The 23,022-nt window shown below is 37.6% G+C and overlaps 1 pseudogene; it reads right to left on the bottom strand.

Annotated features, from left to right (window-relative positions):
• Positions 1-23,022, bottom strand: part of LOC149174815 (cysteine-rich receptor-like protein kinase 27) — a 78,295-nt pseudogene that overhangs the window by 33,641 nt on the left and 21,632 nt on the right.

The following is a 23,022-nucleotide window of genomic DNA, read 5'->3' as shown; positions in this document are numbered from 1 at the left end:
ATGGAAACAAGAATATTCCAATTTAATTTCTCCTTGAATTAAATTGTGAATTAAAATTGAATTTAGTCTTAACAGCTACTTGGAAATAGTTAATTAGTTTATTTTAAATTAATTAGTTGGAGAAATTCAAGTTAGAAGTCTTTCTGCAGTCATGCAAGAGTTATCCCTTAAATTAAGGAGATAAGATTGAGCTATATTTGAGTTGTAATTAGTTAACTTAGTTTATTGAGTTAAGTCCAGTTAAATTATTTCTAAACTGTTTGAGGAACTAATAGTGAGTTAAGAGTCATTGATGCATTAATGCACTCAACTAGTGCTACTCCAGTTAACTAAAGTTTTCCTCATCAGAAACTCATGCATGTCTATTATGAGAAAGAACCAGTTGAGATTAATGTTCAAGGACAATGTACTATTAGTTGTGTGTGTTTTCTCATGGAGAAAACTCATGCATGCAGTCAAGGATTCATCCTTGAGGATTGAGCAGTTTTGAAGGTTTGGTTTTCCACTTGGTAATAGGCTAATCATCCACAAGGAAAAACGCAAGGAAATAGGAGCTTGGAGGGTAGAGAGGAAGGCTGGAGAGAAGCCAAGATTTCCTATGAGCATCTGTAAGGATTGTACTAAGAGATGGCTAGCTGTGAGAGATAAGGCTTTTTATAATTCCTATGTATTCCCACCATGTATGATAATACAATAGTGTGGGGTTTTTAGCTGAGGCTTTCCCCAAAGTATTTTCATGTGTATTGTGCCATTGATTCTTCTTCTTTTGGTTATATTGTTCAACTCAATCTTTAAGCTTCTTCAAATTGATAGCATAAGTAGGTTATAGTATTCTTCTTTGATTTATATTGCATTATCGGGTTAACCTATCAAAGACTTTCTACACTTCCTGTCATGTTGAGTCTTTTAGTTGTGAATTTCCAACTATCTCTCTCCTTATTCATAATCTCTGCACTGTAATATAGCCACGTACTAAGCTTGTCATTAATCACTAACAGGTTTGGAAGTCCTTTCTCGTATAGAGGCTCCATCTTGGAAATAATCTTTGTATACCTATGGTCATGTTTTGACCCTTCTCTTCAAGTTGTTTCATCAAGTTCCTTTTAGTTATCACTTTCCCAACTTCCAAGATTGTTTCAATCATGTCTTCAATTTCTAATTCTTCCAACTCTTAACTACTCTTGGAATTTAGAAATTTAATAAGCTTAGTGGCTTCATTTGGTTTATCTCCTAGCTTCTTTCTAACCAGCTCAATGGCTTCAGTTGAGCTTTCAAAAAGTTCCTTCTATTAAAAAATGATTTGTATTGAAGGCCAAACTTCTCCCATGTCTTCATTAATTTTTTTCCAAATATTTTCTTTCACCGATGCCAATGTTTTTCCCATGGCATAGTCTTCTTCCATTTTCTTCACTCTTTGGGACAATGTCTGGGTCTTCTATGTTTCTGTTAAATAAAAATTTCAAACCTTAGACTCTGCTTCTGTAAAACCTTTATCTATAGTTTTAGTTTCTTTAGCTCTTCCTCCTGTATAGTCATGTTTTCCATATACTGAGCTAACTTAACTGAATCACCCACAACTGATGTGGGAATCACTATTGAGGATGATGTTCCTGTTATAGTAATTGTTGTAGGGAAACTTGTCTGTAGCAGAGATGCAATTGGAACTGCATCAAGAGGAACAACTGCAAGCTGTGAATTATTCTCCTTTTCCCTTATAAGCTTATCCATTTCTACTTCCATTTCTTTAATCTGGGAACCTTTCTCCACTAGAAGCTTTAACATCTCTTCCTTTTGTAGCTCTATCTCTCCAAGTTATTTAACCTGGGGGTGTTCTGTTGCTGGCAGCTTCAATTTCTTCTTTAATGTTGCAATATCAACATTCTTCTTTCTGATTATTTTTTCTTTTGATTTGGAATTGTTTGGATCAAGGCTGACTTTGACCACCATTTCATCCAAGTTTTTGATTATGGTATCTTTGGCAAGTGAGGAGATTTTTTCCAATTTGAGTTAAGACTACACATTATTTAGAGTAAGTTGTAGTTTTGAGGTAGTGATAGCAGTCGGAGTGAAAGTCGAGTACACCATCTATCTTGCATGCATGTGCATATCTATTTGATCCAAAGGATGGAAATATTTTGCCTCAAATTCAAAAGTGGTCCATTTGAAATTTGTTGTTGACTTTGGTTGAGAAACTTGCGCCTACAATAATTCCATATGCATTCTTCCCTTCTCTGTATCATATGCTAAAATGAGTTTGTGTTGAATGGAGGAGCAGTGCTTTCTGAACTAAGTGGATATTTTATCATGAATGACCTCATTCGTCTCCTTGATTTCCTTGTATCTTTGAAAAATGTCCAACTGTCTCTGCTCTGTAGATGTTTCAGGTGTCTGAGAGAGAATAGCTGGAATATCTTTTGTAGCTGAGGAAGATGATGAAGATTTTGTAGTTCCATTGTCCAACTTCAAAGTCTTCAAACCTTAGAACAAAATAGTGCCTTGTGTGTCCTCCAGTGATGGAAATTCTATCTTAGAACCGGAGCCACATTTAAGATTCTTAGTATATATTTTAAATTCCTTAGCTAATACTTCAATGACTGGAGAATCATCATCTCTTACTCTCTTATCTGTTTTCTATGTAGGTATTGGAGTCTCTGAATATTTCCTTGAAAGTACATGCTCGTCGGCCTCCTGTAACATGTTTTCCACCCAAGTGTGCTGGTTCATATACTTTTCTATTTTAGGCCTCTGAGTGTGCACATATGGGGTAGACTTTTGTTCTACTCTGAACTTCGAAATTACCCTAATGGGGTGATAAGACCAAGTAAAACTGAGAAGAAAGTTCATTTTTTTCAGCAGGAGGTTTGCTTCCTCTCCTGCTACTCTACTATTGCAAATAAAGGGTCAAGATTGTGTCTTGATCCTGAGCTGGGATTTATTTTTGGCTACCACAAAATGAATATTATCAGAATGAATTATCTGCCTAATATATTCTAAGGAAAATATCCTCATGGGCACATATTGGGGCAGTTTGTATGGTGGCAGCTCTGAACCATAAACTCTAATCTCTGTGAATGATTGGTAAAGGTACCAATCCCCTGTTTTGACCTATTCACTAAGATGTAAGACCTTCTAAATTTCTTGTTGATCGAGTTTTTGCACTGATAATGAAAACTTATTAGATTGGAAAAATATAAACATATACATAAGAATAGATGAATATATGAACATCCCTTCAATTAAAAACTGAAGGAATTGTTCATGAATTATAGTTGATAAGAAGTGATCACAGTCAAAGGTGATTGATGGTACTTCTTCTAAAGAAAGGATGGACAAAAAACCTAGAATAAGCTCATCTACCCACTCATCTAAATAGTAACCGAGAATGGAAGACAAAACAGAAATAATATGTCTTTTCCTTTGAGGGAACATAGAAGAGGGATATGGGTACTTTTCTTAGGGAGTTTTGAGTCTTTAGGCAGGAATATTTCAAAGGTGGCAGCTCTCTAGGTGAAAGTTAACTTCTGGTAGATTTCTCTGAGAGCTTCAATGGACAAATGGGAGAGTGAATTGCAGTGGGGAACCTGGAGCATTTGTTAATTTTGTCAGTTGTGATGGTGAAGAGAATTTCACCATTTTGGGAGATAATTTGTTTGGTTTTATTATATTCTTTGGACCGTATATTAGGTGGGTGAACCCTACCTCTGGTTTTGTGCATGGATTTCACACATGCTTTTGGACGTGATCATTTTTGGTCCATGGTATTTTGTAGATCTGCTCAAGGGAACTACGGTTATGTTCTAATACAAGGTTAATGGATTGGGGTTTATGGATGCTTCGACATGTATATATATGTATTGTAACATTGAAAGGAACATAAAGAAAAATCAATCTGGTAGTCCAGGTTTTGGGATCTAGGGGAAAATCTCTATGTATATTTGTTTTATGTGTTATTCTCTCGCCATTGTTTATTTTCTGTTTTTAGAATTCATATGTAGGTAATTTCTATACGGGGTAAAATCCTACATTTGGTATCAAAGTTGTTGTGGCTTGAAGGGGATGGCTTTGTTGCTAAGAGGTTTTTCTCAGGCTTGTGTTACACACTATTCAATGGGAGATCTACAGGATTGGTTCTTGTCGTGAGAGAAGATGGGGAGTAGTGGAATGATATAGATTGAGAAATTTAATGGTTAGATTTTTTAGTTGTGAAAACTCAAGATGGATGATCTGTTGGTGGATAAATATCAGTGGATCGCATAGATCCAGGTACTAAACCAATGACATTTTCTGATGAAGAATGGAAGAAGTTGGATCGGAAGGCAAAAAGCACAATATGATTGTGTGTCTCAGATTCGGTATTGCTGAATGTATCAAGGGAATCTATGGTGAAGGCTTTGTGGGACAGGTTAGGGACTTTGTACCAATCTAAGTCTCTAGTGAATAAACTGTTCCTATTGAAAAAGTTGTACAACCTGAGGATGAAAGATGGAGACTCGGTGACAGAGAATCTGAACACATTTTATAATGTGGTAGGCAAGTTATTATCTGTTTATATTAAAATTTTAGATGAAGATAAGTGCATTAGTTTGTGGTGTTCTCTACTAGATTCATGGGATACTCTGATTGTTACAATAGGTAGCATTACAACTTCCTTGCAAATTGATGAAATGGTATCATTCTTCCTGGCGGAGGAGATGAGATGGAAAAATATGGAGAGCCAGAATGGTGATGCCTTGTCTTTACGGGGACGGTCCTAGAATAGATATAAAAATAAGTCCTTGAGTGGGAGATCTAAATCTAGAGGGAGATCTAAATCTCTAGGAAAACCTGTAAAGGTGTGCTAGAAATGTGGTAAGGAAGGGCACTACAAAAGGGACTATAAATCTAAAGCTCCTGAGAAAGGAAAGGGATATGATGATGCTCCTTTTACAGAGGCAAAATCCACCTCAAATGAGGGTGGGGATGTGTACTTGGCTTCTTCTTCAAGTACACATGTAGATCATTAGGCATGGTTGATTGACTTAGGTGCATCCTTTCACTTCACTCCCCATAGAGAGTGGTTCTGCAAGTATGAGAAATATGATGGTAGTGATGTCTTCTTGGGGGATGGCAGGAAGGCTAGAATCATTGGTCACGGAAAGGTGAAGTTGAAGTTGCAAGGTGGAAGGATTAGAACACTTCTGGGTGTTCTGCATATTCCTGCATTAGCCATAAATATGATTTTTGTAAGCAAGATGGATGATGCAAGTGTAAAAATAGTGTTCGAGAAAGATACCTGCAAGATGGTTCGGGGAGCATTGTTTTTGATGTGGGAAGTTCAGATTGGAACTTTGTACAAGCTGCAAGGTAGCACTATTATTGATGGGTGCAACAGTTATGTGGTTCCTCAAAGTGGAGCATAAAATCTAGTGGTCTTTGGAGAAAATACCATGTTATGGCATAAAGGCTTAGACATATTGGAGAGAAGGGCCTTTGAATACTTCAATCTTCTGACATGATTTTGATCTGGTGCTAACCTCAAAATTTGTCTATAAAAGAGTAAGCTTATTGACCACCAACTTTTTCCAAGACTTCATCTAAGAAATACGTAGGAAAAGGATCATGTAACAAGCATCATTCAACTTCCTTAGATCTACACAGATTTTGGTTTTTCCCTTTGTCTTCTTCTCCTGAACCACCATAGGGCTAACCCAATTTGAATCTTCTACAAGTTCAATAATTCTTGCTGCAAGCATCTTATCCATTTCGTCGCACACTTTTTCTTTGTATTTACGATTCAACTGGTATGGGTGCTACTTTACTGGCTTTGCATCTAGATTTAGATTGATCTGCATAACACCTAGGTCACCTACTAGCCCCTTCATAACAAAGAATTGTATTGGAAAGAAGTCCTGATATTCCTGCAATAACTCCGTGACTTTGTCATTTGTGTCCTTATCCTTGTAATCACCTACATTGATGAAGTTCGGTTGCACTTCTGACACAATGTTCACTTGCTTGGTTTTCAATGGTTCTGAAATGTTAGGAACTTCTAACTTAGGCTAAAATACTTTGTGTTGTCCCTCTGACTCAGGGATACTGATATTCCTGGGGTCTTCCTTGCCTTCTTTTGTGGTAACATTGTAGCCCTCTAGAGCATGGCACATCTACATATTCCAGCCTGGTTGTGCCCACATGATAGGCTCTATACGTGTTCTGAATATCGCAACCCTAATTTCTGTTAATGCTTCATCAATACACTCAAATCCATCATCAAAACTAAATGTTAACACAAAGATTTCCTTCAAAACACCCCATTCCGCAGTTCTGTGTCGCAACTCTGTTTCTAAATACTAGTTCATTGGAATAGTATCCAAAGTGTGGTAGAATATATGCACCCATTTAGGTTGTGGTTCCTCTCCCCATTCTTTCATCGAATGATTTAGATGCTCGCATGGATCATCCTTAACTGTATATCTTTCAGTAATGTGGGTATTAGCATATCCAAACTACAGCTTCATCATCCTTTGGTACTCCTTCCAGTCTGCAAAATTTTTCTTATGCGTGCCCCACCATCTAGTAAGCATAGCTCTTAGTGTGATGTCCAATGCCTGGAACCGATGCTCCTCCGATACATTCCTTTCAAATTTATCAAGAAACAAATGTACATCTTCTAAACCATCATAATATGGTAAATTTTGTACCTTAGTAGACATATACCAGAGTGATTTAGTAAGTGTGTTCTATCACAGTGTTGACACTTCATGCAATCTATTCGTCCAATGCTCAATATTCTCATCTAAATCTAGGTTGCAATAGTTGTCATTTTCCAAAGTAATTCGTGCATCCACTATATGGGTGATCCAATCCTCATCATGTGCAGTAATCTTATAGATATTCTCAATATCATCCTCATCATAGTAATCTTAGACCGGTTCAGTATACCGCGCAACCTTGCCTAGATCCAACAGAAAAATGACTCTCAATTCATTCTTCTCAAATGTCATGCTGTGCTTCTTCAAGTTGATGACCGCATTCGTATCAAACACCTAATAAATTCCAAGCAGTGCTGGGTAGGGATTACTATCATCCACTATTTCGATTACTTAAATTCGGCTATAGCACATGCCCCTTCAATGTCTACAGTCACTTTATGTAAGTGCCCAATATGAATAATCTTCTATTGGTTTTCCATTCGCAGCTGAATTAGAGAACACTCTAGTGCTGACTTTCCCATTCTTTCCCAAGTCTATTTAGGCAAAACATTCACATGAAATCCCAAATCTAGGATCACATGGTCCATTTCAAAGTCTCTGCTTTGTGTAGTCAATCTCATATCTCGACCAGTCCTTTTCTTATCTTTGTGTACTTTGTGCACTTTTAGCCAGTGGCTTACCCTTTCCAGCACAGTTTTCTATTAATTCTTGTAGTGCCACTTGTTATCCTCCATAATGTCCTAGGATGAGAGGAATCGATGGAGGTAACCACATACCAAGCTTTCAGTTTGGTAACTATCCCTACCAAACTAGAGAGGGCTCTCTCTATGAGATCACAGCCAAAGAATTGAGTAGAATATAAAACGATTTTAGGCTAGTTATGATAGGCTCAAATAGGTTTTGAAAATTTAGGGTTTTGATGTTGGACAAGGGATGAAAACTGGGTAACTAGGTAAAAGGATCAAAAGGGTAACAACAACAAAGATATAAAGGAGAAAGGTAGCAATAGTTTTGTGATGGTTTAAGGTTTGTTAGTGTAATGAAGTGTTGAGAAGAAATAAGATGTATTAATGAGCATATATATCATGAATTCATTCAGCAAGAAAAAAAATAACAAATAATGATATTCGCATCAAAACAGAGCTTTATGAAAAGAATTATGCTTATAAACTTAAGGAAAACCCACTGAAGAAATGATTAATGGAAAAAGAAGATGAATATATTTCATATGAAACTATAGTAGATAAAATACAATATCACAAACTCACTTCACATGAATTCCTAGATAATAGCTGCAATTGTTCCTTTGATTTCCTGAAAATGCTCAAGAACAAGCTACAAGACTTCTCTCCTCAAATGTCCAACCCTTCTCTTTGACTAAGAAAATGATACATATAGACCAAAATAAATAGTTTCCCCACCCTCAGGGGTCGAATCCATGAGTGGTAGAATAGTTCCCAAGAATATCTCAACCAACAAGTGAGACTGAGAAGTTTTAATACAAACTCTTCATTTAGACCTTGATTTCAGTTTTTCCTTATTAATGAGGCCTAAGTTAACATAAAAAAAAAAAATTATTAATAGTAATTTCCCAATATAACATCATATTTATAGTAATATTAATCAAATACATCATTCTTTTTACTTTTACCAAAGTTGAACTAAGAATTACAAAATATTACACAGTGAAAATTTTACAAAAATCTCAGAAATTCCCAGGTGCACAGCACGTTGTTGGAGGCCATTTTTTACTACCTTTCTGAAGTCCAAATCCGGATCTGAAGCCTGTTCTAGAAATATGTGAGAGTTTATATGTTGTTAGAGTATTTTTTCACTCAGCATGACCCATTTTTTCCTGATATATGGCCATTCTCCCAAGGTGTCTCTAAGTGCGCAACAAAATGGGAAAAGGGGTAGAAAGATGATTTTTGGCCTCTTTCTTGCAAATGTTTAAAAAAATGATCCATCAACCAAGAAATTGGGAAAATGGGTTTTGAGAGAAGGTCATAATATTTCCAAAAATTTTGAGTTTCCATCATTTGGAGGCCTGAGGAAGAAGTGCAACGTGATCTCGCCACGCTCCTAGATAGAAATTGCCAAAAATTGCAAGTTTACACTAGTCTGCACCAAAACACAATTTTTTCTTCAAATCCTCCCAAAATTTGTCCAGATATGCCTGATGTGGTATGTTATGAAATCATGGATGCATCAGAAATAAAATCTAACTTACCCTTCTCCTCTTGGATGATTAGGGTTTCATCTAGTTTTGCCTTCATTTGCTTGACTTTGAGCTTTAAAATTTGATTTATTGTGTAGTAGTGGATGGCCATTTTCCTTTGCAACTTGTTATCCATATTTCCCTTTTCAAGGAACTTCTCAAGGTGACAATTGATTTTTTCAAGCCAAAACTCCATGTTCTCATTTATTTCCATGGTAATCCTCTCCTCAAAGGTAAATTCTTCCATTGGTGGATTTTGTTCTCTTCTAGGTCTAGGTTCATGCCTTTGAACCCGTTTTCACCATGGTTTGGTATGCCTCTAGATTGAGAGATGGCCTCCAATGAAAACATGAAATCAGTCCCTGCAATGGTGATCTTGTCTTCCTTCAACGTGAGGGAAAATATACTTGTGAGATTCTCATGGTAACCTACTTCCTGCACTCTTTGACAAAACCCTAAACAATTGACATCTTCAAAGAATTTCATGAAAAATAGGGAGGAGGTGATTTCATTGAAATTAGAGGGCTCAAACCTCAATATATTTCCCCCCTTTTTTTACCTCCTCTCCTCTGATGTTGATGAGTCAAGCTCCATACTTCAAACCCTAGGTGAAAGGAAAGCAAAAACAGTGAAATTTGTTACTGAGGGAATTATATGGTATGATGGACTTAGGAGTTGCCTAAATTTGTAACGCAATTTAGGAGGGTAGGGGATAATTTCAGTGAGTAGGGGGAGAATATATTTTTTGAAGTTAGTGAGGGGACCAGGTGGAAAAGACCAAAACATAGGCCTACGCTAGAAAGAGATAGGGTAGACTAGGATTTAGAGGAAAATGATAGAAAATGAGGGGAAAAGGCTTTGTGATGGATGGAGATGGTGTATTAGCCACAAATAGAGGTGTATGGATAAGTAATATACGGTTTGGGGTAGAAATTTATCATTTTAATATCAAAACCATGAAAATCATGTAAACCCTAGGAGAAGAAGTATTTGATCAATTTCTTGACATATGAGGCAAAGGAGGGCATGAAAATGATTAAGCTTACTTGTTATAGAGCCTGGAGGATGAAATGACCAAAGAGGAGATTTGAAAAATGGATTTTTCTGATCAAGCACCAATTTTGGAAAACTATGCCCCATGCGCAGTGAAGGCCTCCTATGCACAACATGTTGTCGAGGTGCGTAGCATGGGCTCTCTATGCGCAGCAAGGGCCAATTTTTGCCAGTGAGGGCTATGGAATCACGATTTTTTGCAAAGGAGAGGGGGGAGCTCAATGCTAGGATGATAGAAAAGCGAAAATGAGTGTGAATGAGCTCCTCCATGTGCTTTTATAATTTTCTTTTGGTGTCTAAGTGATTAACGAGGTAGGATGGCTGACCTCACCAATTCACTTTCTTTTTGAGTTTTGTAGCCTTAGGACCTCTTCTTGTAACTTTATAACCTTAGGAACATGATTACATATAATAAAATAAATCACATTTTAAATCAAGTGTTATTGAACAAATTTACCTATTGCCACTCCTCATTTTCCAGATTTATACATGAAATGATTGATTTTGTAACCTTAACCCTAATGACCTAATGGTGACATTGAGCTGAATGGAGACCATGATGATGTTACTAAAGTGATGTTAATGAATTTTTCATGATGGTAGACTCAACTAAGCGATGAAAGTGATCGAAACATGAAAATCTTAAGAGAGTGGAAATTGCCCTAGACACACTAGCTAGTGACCAAATTTTTATTGAAAAGCTATTTGAAACCATAAAAATTTGGCCTAAGACCCTAGTAAAAAAAAAAAAAAGAGCACATTTGACCATCGATGACTGACATGACTGGCAGGCACTAACATTGGCTCAACTAGGGATGGCAGCTCCTTGGAGGTGTCAAGAACACCATAGACCAAGTAGCCTTATTCATTGGGCATGGAGTCAAAATGCAAAATACCAAACTAAAATTGAAAACTAACTGACTAATTTACTTTGAAAAACAATAAACAAAACTAATTGAATGAACTTACTTATGGCAGTAGACAATCGATATCATAGGGAATTCACCTCGGACTTTAAATTGTGATGATAACTGCCCACCTACTGAAGATATATATAAAATCATGTGAAATGATCCCTCAAGTGTAACCAATCTAGAAAATGGCAACTTATTTGAATCATGCTCGTACTTTCCTTGAGTAGGCAGAAAAAACAAAAGATTGACCACTCCAAGTGTCCACTGAACATGTGCTCATGATCCATAAATACAAGAAAATTCATCTTCCCAGATGGCTACAACAAATTGACAATAGGGTCTATAATAATCTGGAACATTACCATACCTTGAAAGTCAGAAGAAATACAAGCACACTCTTCATTTTCTAAATCTAGAGGAAGACCATCATGTGCAAGAGGGTCTAAAACAACCTCTTCTTTATCGCTGTTGTCCTCTTCATAATCTTCTTGCAATGTTTGATGATTATTCTCTGTCATAATTACATTGTCTGAAACCTTTACACATGCCAATTCAAAATTATGATTTGCATGAATCTGCCCTTGAAATAGTGCTTCACAAAATGGATGAGATAGAAAGAGATCCTTGTTGATACATTTCATCAGAAACCTCATCATGGTCTTCACAAACTAATCTTGAAATAAAAACTCAGAGAAAGAACAATCTGAAAAAAAAAGTGAATGACTATCTTCATACCTCTCATCCAAAATACAAGGTTTTGGATGCTCATGGAAAACTTTAAGTGCAACAACCACTTCAAGTATATTTGATTCCTCATGTGATTCAATAGGAAGAATATCAATTTGACTGTCACAAGAATCAAGGAAAACAACTGCTTGTTCATTATTTCCTTGAAAAAGTAGATCATCATTGTCATAAGATGGTTCACTGCTTAAGTTTTTGTACATGCAATTTCAGAATTCTGACTTGGACCAATTTCTTCCTAACTATTAGGATGCAGATATGTTTCATCTTCAATAAAAGAAGGAGTTGATGTGTGTTGTGAATTATCCTTTGTATCAAAGTAGCTAATATCTATTATTTTTTGTTGGGAATAATATTCATAAAGGGCCTCCATGATCTCATAATATAGACATTTTTCATCACCAAAAGTATCTTCAAGGTATTGAATGAAATTTTCACAGGATTCACAACAATCTTCAAACAAAAAGAACGAGTGATGGTACTTTCCATAAAATTCAAAAAATGTTGTGTGGAATTTTTTAAGAGAGAATAAGCTACTTGGCTTCAATCCTTCATACCATGATCTTTATTTTCCTTCTAGGGTAGCCATAAACATTTTCATCAAACAATCCACATGAAACCTAATCCCGAGCTTATGTATATGCCAATGAAACTTGATTAGATGAAAAATAGCCTCATTCTCGTTTCCATCTCTGAATTTGGGTAAATTAGTTTGTCAATATATGCAAAGAATTCGATTTGGAAAACCAGGAATATGAGATCGATTTATAGGAGCATAGGTTCGAGAAGTTGAATACATCTTGAAATAGTTAAGTCACCAAGAAGTTCTTCAAACTACCGGTTTTTGAACAATGGAATCACCATGAAAATTCTAAACCTTTGGATTCTTTGACACTAGAGTCGCCAAGTGAAAGATGCATAACCTCTCTTGTGTATGATCACTATTAACCATCAGCAATCATATCTGATCCTTTTCATTCTTTCTCAGTGAAGATATAATCTTTTTTTTTCCCAGCAACGATGCTAAAATGTTATCCTCCACAATGTCCAAGGCTGAGAGGAATCGACGAAGGTAACCACAGACCAAGCTTTCAGTTTGGTAGCTAGCCCTACCATACCATAGAGGGCTCTCACTATGAGATCAAAATCAAAGAATTGACTGGAATATAAAAGGATTTTAGGCTAGTTATGATAGGCTCATATACATTTTAAAAATTTAGTCTTTTGATGTTGGCCAAGGGATGAAAACTGTGTAACTAGGTCAAAGGATCAAAAGGGTAACAACAAAAAAGAAATAAAGGAGCAAGGCAGCAATAGTTTTGTGATGGTTTAGGGTTTGTCAGTGTATTGTAGTGTTTAGACGAAATAAGAAGTCTTAATGAGCATATATATCATGAATTCATTAATCAGGAAAGAAAATAAAACATAATGATATTCCCATCAAAACAAAGCTTTATGAAAATAATTATTCTTATAAACTTAAGGAAAAACCAGTGAAGAAATGATAAATGGAAAGAGAAGATGAATATATTTCATATGAAACTATAACATAGAAAATAAAAGATTACAAACTCATTTCACATGAATTGCTAGATAATAGTTGCAATTGTTCCTTTGATTTCCTGAAAATGCTCAAGCACAGGCACAAGCTACAAGACTTCTCTCCTCAAATGTCCAACCCTTCTATCTAACTAAGAAAATGATACATATAGACCAAAATAAAAATTGTCCCCACCCTCAGGGGTCAAACCCATGAGTGGTGGAACATTTCCCAAGAATATCTCAACCATCAAGTGAGACTGACAAGGTTGAATACAAACTCTTCATTTATACTTTAATCTGAGTGTTTCCTCATTAATGAGGAGTAAGTTAACATAAAAACAACTTCCTAAGACTAATTACCCACTATAACATCATATTTATAGTAATATTACTCAATTACATCATTCTTTTTACCTTTACCAAAGTCAAACTAGGAATTACAAAAAATTACAGAGTGAAAATTCTACAAAAATCTCAAATTTTCAAGTGCACAGCGCGCTGTTGGAGGCCATTTTTGAGTGCCTTACTGAAGTCAAAAGCCAGATTTGAAGCTTGTTTTGGAGGTCTGGGAGATTGTATATGTATTTAGAGTATTTCTTCACTCAAAATGACCCATTTTTGGATGAGATATGGCCATTCTCCTAAAGTGTCTCCAGGTGCGCAATGAAATGGAAAAAGAGGGGAAAAAGGTGATTTTTGGCCTCTTTTTTGGAAAAAATTCAAAAAATGAGCCCTGGACCAAGAAAGTGGGAAAATGTATTTTGATAAGCGGTAATAATGTTTCCAAAAATTATGATTTTTCATCATTTGGAGGCCTGACGAAGAAGCACAACATGAGCTCACTGCTCTCCTAGACAAAAATTGTCAAAAAATTGCAAGTCTGGACCAGTCTGCACCAAAACACAAATTTTCCTCCAAATCCTCCAAAAATTTGTGTAGATATGCCTAATGAGGTATTTTATGAAATCATGGATACATTAGCAAGAAAATATGACTTGCCCTTCTCCTCTTGGTTGATTAGGGTTTCATATAGTTTTCCTTCATTTGCTTGACTTTGATCTTTACAATCTGATTTCTTATGTAGTAATGGATGGTCATTTTCCTTTGCAAATTCTTTTCCCTGTTGGCCTTCTCAATGAGATTCTCAAAATGGAAATTTAATTTTTCAATCCAAAACTCCCTATCCTCATTTATTTCCATGGTAATCCTCTCCTCAAAGGTCAATTCTTCCATTGGTGGCTTTTGTTCTCTTCTAGGTCTAGGTCCATGCTTTTGAACCAGATTTCACCATGCTTTGGTATGACTATAGCTTTATATATCACCTCCATTAAAAACATTATATCATTCCTTGCAATGGTGATCTTGTATTCCTTTAAGGTGAGGGAAATATACTTGTCAGATGCTCATGGTAACCTACTTCCTACACTCTTTGACAAAACCCTAAACAATTGACATCTTCAAAGCATTTCATGACAAATGGGGAGGAGGTGATTTCAGTGCAATTAGAGGGATCAAACCTCAATATCTTTACCCCCTTTTTTTACCTCCTCTTCTCTAATGTCGATGACTCGGGCTACATACTTCAAACGTTAGGTGAAAGGAAAGCAAAAATAGTGAAATCTGCTACTGTGAGGGAATGAGGCTGTATGATGGACTTAGGAGTTGCCTAAGTTATTAAGGAAATTTAAAACGGTAGGGGATGATGTTAGTGAGTAGGGGAAGAAGGAATTTTGGCAAACGAGTGAGGTGAGGGGGTGGAAAAGACCAAAACACAGGCCTACCATAGAAAGAGATAGGGAAAACTAGGGTTTAGAGGAAATTGATAGAAAATGAGGGGAAAAGGGTTTTTGATGGATGGAGATGGTGTATTAGCTTCAAATAGAGGTTTAGGGATAAGAAATATATGCTTTAGGGTAGAAATTCATGATTTTAATATCAAAACCATGAAAATCATGTAAACCCTAGGAGAAGAAGTATTTGATAATTTTCTTGACATATGAGGCAAAGGAGGGCATGGAAATGATTAAACTTACTTGTTATAGAGCCTAGAGGATGAAATGATTGAAGAGGAGCTTTGAAAAATGGATTTTAGTGATCAAACACCAATTTTTGACAACTATGCCCAGTGCGAAGCGAAGGCCTCGTGTGCACAGTGTGTTATCTAGGTGCGTAGAGTGGGCTCTTTGTACGCAGCAAGGGCCAATTTTTGCCTGTGAGGGATATGGAATCACAATTTTTTGCAAAGGAGACGAAGGATCTCGATGCTAGGATGATAGACAACTACAAATGAGTGTGAATGAGCTCCTCCATGTGCTTTCATAATTTTTTTTGGTGTCTAAGTGATTAATGAGGTAGATGGCCCACCTCACCAATTCACTTTATTTTAGAGTTTTGTAGCATTAGGACCTCTTCTTGTAACTTTAGAAACTTAGGAACATTATTACATATAAAAACATAAATTACATTTGAAATCAAGTGTTATTGAACAAATTTACATATTGCCACTCCTCATTTGCCAGATTTATACATGAAATGACTAAATCTGTGACCTTAACCCTAATGACCTAATGGTGACACTGAGTTGGATGGAGACCATGATGATGTGACTGAAGTGATGTTAATGATTTTTTCATGATGGTAGAATAAACTGAGTTATGAAAGTGTCCAACATATGAAAATATTGAGAGAGTGGAAAGAGCCCTAGACACAATAGCCAGTGACCAAATTTCTATTTAAAAGCTATTTGAAACCATAAAAATTTGACCAAAGACCTTAGTAAAAAAAATTGTAAGAGAACATTTGACGACCGGTGACTGATGTGACTAACAAGCACTAACACCTCCACTGCTTTCTGGTCCCTTAGGAGCTTCATGCAAGTCTGTAAGAAGGATGTCAATGCTGAAGGATCTATTTCCTACGTAGCCAAGACCTCTTCAGGCTTCTGCATTCATGTACTCTAAGTTTTTGATGTGGAAGCTCCTGAATCCGTAAAACTCTTTTTCGCCTCTTGAAAAGATTCATTTGCCTTATGTAAATCAAATTCAGCATCCTTGTTAGTAGCCTTACACACCCATATATTTTCTTCTAGCCTTTTTCCTACTGATTTATCTTTCCCGATAGTTGTACCGATTTACGTAATGATATTAACACTAGGTCCACCTTCACGTGGTTCTGATTTCATCATTTGGATGTTCTAAGTGGGTTACTGGTTCTTCTTCTCTTACATCTTTGCGAGTACGAGACAATCTTCTATGACGTGGTCAAACTATTGGAAATATTGGCAAGAGGAGTGTGTCGAGTTCTAAAAATCCCATGCAAAGTGGCATGGTTCCCCACAATTGTAACAAAAATCTGTCTGCGACCTCTTCCAGCTCCTCCCCCTTGTCCTCTTTCTTGTCCTTGGAATCCTTCGCTCACTGCAGGTGCACCTTGATTGTTGAGGACGTGTCTCACCCTATACTCTATATGTCAGAGTTTTTTGTTATGCTCTTAACCTGCAAAGCAATACCCAAGCGAAGAAAAGATACCGAGAACTCAAAATATGCAAAGAAAGAGCAATGATTTTATTATTCAGAGAGAAATGTTCACAGGTCTCTTCGAGGGGGCAACCTCCAATAGAGCAGAGCTCGATTACAAAACAAGACACAATGCTCCTCGCAGGGAGTCTCTATCCTTTATATATGACTCATACATGCAATACCACGAGCCAATATCGTGGGTTTTATTAATACCATCTATCTAATACTACCGCCTATTTACCATCTATCTAATACTTCCGCCCATTTGCAACTAACTGTGGTCCCGTCATTAATTGCGGGTTAACCACTTACAAATATTAATATGGGCTTTATTGACTCTTGACTATGACGTGATCCCAAGACATAAATAAGGGGGTTAGGGTGGGACCCTAACATTTTTTCCATCATTAACTCATATCTTTGGTAATTGCACTCTTCATGGCCTATAGACTTACAGAAATTGTAGAACAATTGTTGTGGATTCTGTACAAAATTCTACAACATATGGTAGTTTCCTTTCGAATATTTTCCTGTTATTCGGAAGATAGCGCACCGTGGTACCACACTGTTACTTGATCTAGCGGAATTTTTTGGCTTCAGAGGGATAGGACCTCTCCCAATTAGATAGTCCTGATATACTGGGAAATGATCCTTGTCATGACCATGCCCTTTTCACTTTAAGCACCATACTTCAGCATGAATCTCATTTTGGACCTCTTTCCCCTTTTTGAGATCATGTAACTCCATATGCAGGCTAGAAAACTGCGACTGAATCTTCTGCACTCCCAGATTTGTATCCTGAATAGGTGAAGCCTCCAACTTCATAGAAATTTCTAGTGCTTTAGCTTGTAATCAACCTTCTACTGTGACAATGGTAATCTCAAATAAGGTAACAACGAAGCAATATACCAATCCTTATGTTTCTCTTCTGAGATCTGTAGATTAGCTTGTTGTAGAAAACATTTCAACCTTTGATAAAAATCCCATGTAGATTCATTCACCTTCTGCTTAATTTCTTTGACCTTAGTCACAGACTGGGCTTGAGACTTAGGCTTTTTGAATTCATTATTTAACGCATCTTTTATGTCTTTCAATGACGCAGCTGGATGAGTTGTAATGTACTTAATATACCAACTTAGCACCCTATCTTGTAATGTTGTGACCAGCTACGCTTTCCTCAGATCATCATCCATTATCTGTTGTGACTTCCACACAACATTTGCTACAAACCAAAATTGATCAGGGTCTTCTATCCTTGGACCCTTGAATATAGGCATATTCATAGTGTTTTCCATACTGAATAACGAAGGTGGAGGTGGAGGTGGAGTGGATGGATGTGGTATTCCCGCAATACCCTGATCTATCATCTGTGGCGCACCTTGAGGCGTCTTCAAACTATTACTTTCTTCATCGCTATCAGATGCTCCAAACAAAGGACTGGACTCAACACTTGTATCTTGATATCTTCTTAATGGTTTCCCACTTCACATATCTCCCGTCAAGTCTCGTCTAAACATCAATTTAGTGGCATAACCCATTTCTCACACAATAGCATTTTAATCCAATTTTTCAGAGACTTCATATACTTACCTCTTGGTCCTTTGAAAAACTGACATTCATCTTTGTTATAACTAGCAGACGAATAAATCGTGAACTCAATAATAAGACCACCCAAAATACTAGAGATCCAATAATCCACAACCTTTGCAACCTTGCTTTCTGATCTTTCCAGGCACTTCACTAACTATGGAGTCCACACAATAGGATTATCCAACTTCTAGGTAGTTGGCCATCCTGTAATTTAGCCAACTATTCGTATAATTCACATGGAAAAGAGTAGAAGAAAACTTTGTGTTCCTCTATATACAGGTATCTCTGCAACCACTTTTCTTTTGACAGGTGTAGATTCCTGTCTTTTTAGGCTACAAACTCATGCAGCTTCCGATCTATCCATTTTTCAATCTCCTTCTTAGTTGATATCCACTTATGCCACATCACACATTCCTTAGATATATCTCAGTCCTGGAAATGAAACCATTTTTTGGCTTCAGGGGGCTTGGACCCAAGTTCAAAGTTAGTTGTGCTAACCAACAAAACCCTACACTACCGGCCCTTTCGGCAAAATCCTGCATAGTGTAGGTTGTTGTTACAGGGAAAAGTGTCTATTTAGAACTGCTCTATCCCACTAAGGTGTGACAGCTGCCTTAGAAACAAACAGAGAAAAACTACTTTTGTTTTTCCTTTATGAATTATAGATAGAGAGGAACAGAAAGACCAACCACTGTCTTGTGCTAATCCTTCAATTCGATCCCACTCTTCTTTGATAGTCCTCAGCTACCTGCTCCCTTGCATGCCCAGCTTCACAAAGCACCTGTAAAATCATAGAAGAATAGCACTATACAAAGACATGGATCTATAATCATAAACAATCTAGGATCGGATGTAAATTGACCATACAAATGTAACAAGCATCAATGATACAAAAGCATGGAGGAAAACTCAAATAGTTTTTATTGATAAACAAGAAAAGAGCCAGGAGGAGTTACAACCAGTTGTTCTGACCTAGCATCAACCTCCCAGCAAAGAAGCCCCTCTTCACCTCAAACAAAGCTTAGATCACCCAGCAATCTGATGTTTGTCTCAGAAAACCAACAGCAATTCCTCACAATATGCAAAATTCCAGCCTCTGGATCTCTGAGATGAGGGATCCATATATAGATATCTGTAAGGGGGATGAGTCAACTTGTGTTTTTATTAGTGTCTTATCTCTGATAGTTCTTGCTTCCACTTGGAGACTGAGGGCCTCTTACTCATCCTTGGTCGAATTCAGTGAGGCAAGTGTCACAGGAGAAGATTCTGGAAGCTTCCATTGCCTCTCCACCTCACGGAATGACACTGCCATTTGTCATTTCTCACCCATCGCACCCCACAGAAGGGACTTTTGAAATGCAACGCACCCTCACAGTGTATTTGGGTGAGATGCAACGCACCTAGCCAGTGGAGCAGCTGCAATGATCCTGTTTTAACCAATTCTGAGCAGTTTCTCATGGAGAACTTCTGGGAGAAGTTATAATCTGTTGACCTTGTTCCTTTAGGGGTTAGAACAACACTTTTAGGGACTTAGGAGCCCTTGGTTTATGGAAATTTCATGCTTGGGGTTGTAGGGCCCAAAAATGTCTATAACAGTTGCCCCCTAAAGTATGAGGCCGTTAATCTTTTGGTGTCGGGTGAAATGTTGTATTATGAGGATCCGAAGTTCTTTCAATGCTGGGAGCAATACAATACATTATCTTCATACTTTTTTCATGATTTAGCTGAGGCGGGCATTCCCATGCTCAGCTTTATAAATTCATTTTCATGTACATAGGACAGACAATCGTCTTAGTGTAGACTGATGATTCTAGTAGAGCCATCATCCTTTTGATAGGATGATTATCTGTGTTGCAATGATGTACATTTAATGTCTTTATTTCCTTGAATATATATCACAGCCCGGATGGATGAAACTAGATCCGGGGTCTTCAATCTCGTCCGATCTTCACTCAAAGTACAAGTCGATCCATGTGAGAAATGTTGTGAAGTCGAACATGGAAAGACATCGCTTGATTACCAGTCAATGATGTAAATTGTTAACAAGCGCGAGAGGGATCACCGATAATGATAATGACCCTCAAGGTACTGTAGTACAATTCACATGGTGTGAATAAAGGACTTGGCGTCGAACACCACGCAAAATCTTTCGGTCGAAGGCCATTGATGTAAACCTGTCGTCAGAAGTGAGAAACTTGCCATTGAGGCATGCAAGCTTCAATGTACTGAATGGGGTGTTCCTAGATCAACTTCTTGGATAATGAGCTGATGTCGACAAGAAGTGATCCATCACAGGAGGGCCTTAATGAATCCCACATCAATGACACGGAATGGAGAAAATGATTTTAATGGAGGTGAAAACGATCTGGTGATATAAGGTTCAAGGTGGCGATCATGAAAGAATGGAGTATAATGTATGGTAGTGGGTGAGACACCGGTGAATTCTCTGAATGACTTCTCTTGAACATATCGGCGACACTGATGTGATGGATTGGTAGCATTAACCCCAAATGTGGATGGTATGGTGTGACCATGGTGATGTGACCGGTGAATGAAACAACCCAACCCGACTCGGACACGGAGCAGAAGTGTCATGTTCAAGAGCGACTTGCTACCAACAAAGTTTCTTTAAGTTTTCTTCCCAATTTTCCCCAGTAATTGCTGACCAGTACCTCTTTATTTTTGTCAAGATTGAGGAGGATAACATATGCTTGTTCTATAATTTTCCCTTCGGGCAAACCCATCGTTATGTTTTAACGAGCCTAGCGATAGTGAAACTCGTTCTCGTCTATATACAAGTTTGTCGCTATTAATCTTTTTAACGAGTTTAATGACAAAGATAACTCGGTCCTTTCAATTTTAGAGAGTCTGAAAAGGAACGTAAAGGTAACTCCAAAATTCCTTTTTCGTCATCTAATCCCTTAAGTCCGAAAAAGTATAAAACAATATAGAAGGGATGGATTTTCGATACTTTTAACGAGCCGAACAAAACACGCGCTCGATTTTTTTGTGTAATAATCCTTCAAGTCCAAAAATATTAAAATCTAGAGGAGGGATAGCACTTCCTGTCCCTTTAACGAGCTGGAGAGGCCAATGGCTCGACAATCTTTTCATTTTTTACAAGTCAGTTGAAAAAAGTTTAAAGGAGACTCGTCTTTTGAGGAACGAGTGATAAAACGAGTAGCAACTGATTCCAGGTAAGTTTGGAATTTTCCAATCACAGCAGTGTCACAAGGATGGCTAGTGAAATCACTCTTCGCAGCTGTTCCTCAAAATGGGTAAATAATCAAATGGAGGTGAATGATCGGCCAATGAAAAAGTGGAGGTGACGGTGCAAACACGACCAAGGCTTTAACGGCTGAAGTACTACATTCACGATGGTTATTTACCGGTGAATAGTTCATTTTTCAATGAGCTTAAATGCGGGTGGAAACATTTTCTCATGTCTTATGTTTATTTTTTAACGAGCTTGAACTATGTGCTAAAACTGCTCGATTAATCCAGTCGTGTGATAAGAATGTCTCATATAAAATGACAACTTTTAGAGTTTTGCTCCACATCCTTTCTTTATGCAAGTTAGGAGATGACCAATCATACAAGTTTAAAGGGTTAGAGGTCCTAAAAATTTAAAAAAATAAATAGTCGCTCTTCGCTTGCATGCCAAAAGGCTTGCATGCCCCCAGGTATAAAATAGAGTTTCAAGGTTACCCCTTCTTTAGTCCGTTAAAACATTTGTTCTACCAAGAGAGGCCTACCTCTTACAGGTTACCAAAGATTGTTCTATTTACAGCGCAAACAAAACACTTCCTCGGCGATGTCTACCGAAATAGACAAAGGTGAGTGAAGGAGGCTACTCCACTCACATAACTTTGACAAGAGAATCTTGTTCTAGAATAACCCCCTCTTCCAATCACGGACGGGGGTATAGACTAGTCATATTCTCTCGCAGAAACCTACCCTACACCCAAAGTTTTCCTGCCGAAGCAAACCAGGGTGCATGCCCCCTGGGTTTCAGTCATGTCCCCTCGAATCACACGCACTCATCGGGTGGACGGACTGGAGATTGAGACATTTCTTGCATGAAAAGACCATTCAGGGATGGTATATGACTATTTGCTTGGCGTGATCCGGGAAATGAAAGCTGGTCTACAAGCTTGACCACTCTTCCTTCGTGTGGAAAACACATTACTCTAAAGAGTGAGGAGACAATTACCCCCATGCAATAAATATAGTCTCGTCCAAGGAGTAGATTGTAATCCAGGGGTCCTTGAACTACCATCACGTTCATGTGAATAGTTTTCCCTCTCAATGTTATGGGCACATTGGGAAGGATCCCTAACGGTCGACTGGTTCCTTTATCAAAGCCTGTTAGATTTCTCATCTTAGGCAAAAGCGATGGTGAGCCAAGCGCTTTCCAAGCAGTTGAGGAAAGGATACTCACAGAAGCCCCTTCATCTATGATGGTACCAGCCATAACCATTCTATATATTTGAACAATAATTCAGAATGGTATACTAGCTGGTAAACAGGGTCTGCTTAGTTGATTCCAGTCGAAGGAAACAACTAGGTTGCTTGGAGGTGGGATCGAATAGACCGCCGGGTATGACCGGGTCAACTGCCACCTTGACCTTTTGAATTTCATATGGTATGGATTCAGATGGTTTATCTTCAATGATAGATGCTTCGGCCAACCACCTGAGCGGGCCAGCCGGATTTTCAACTAGTGATGGACTCGGCAAGAGTTTTTTATA

The sequence above is a fragment of the Pinus tabuliformis genome, chromosome 4_1 (genome assembly GCF_031772625.1).
Source record: "Pinus tabuliformis cultivar Carrire ecotype Pingquan chromosome 4_1, CPIR1, whole genome shotgun sequence".
Classification (NCBI taxonomy): domain Eukaryota; kingdom Viridiplantae; phylum Streptophyta; class Pinopsida; order Pinales; family Pinaceae; genus Pinus; species Pinus tabuliformis.
Note: the sequence above shows the minus strand (reverse complement) of the source record. Positions and strands in the feature narration are given on the sequence as shown.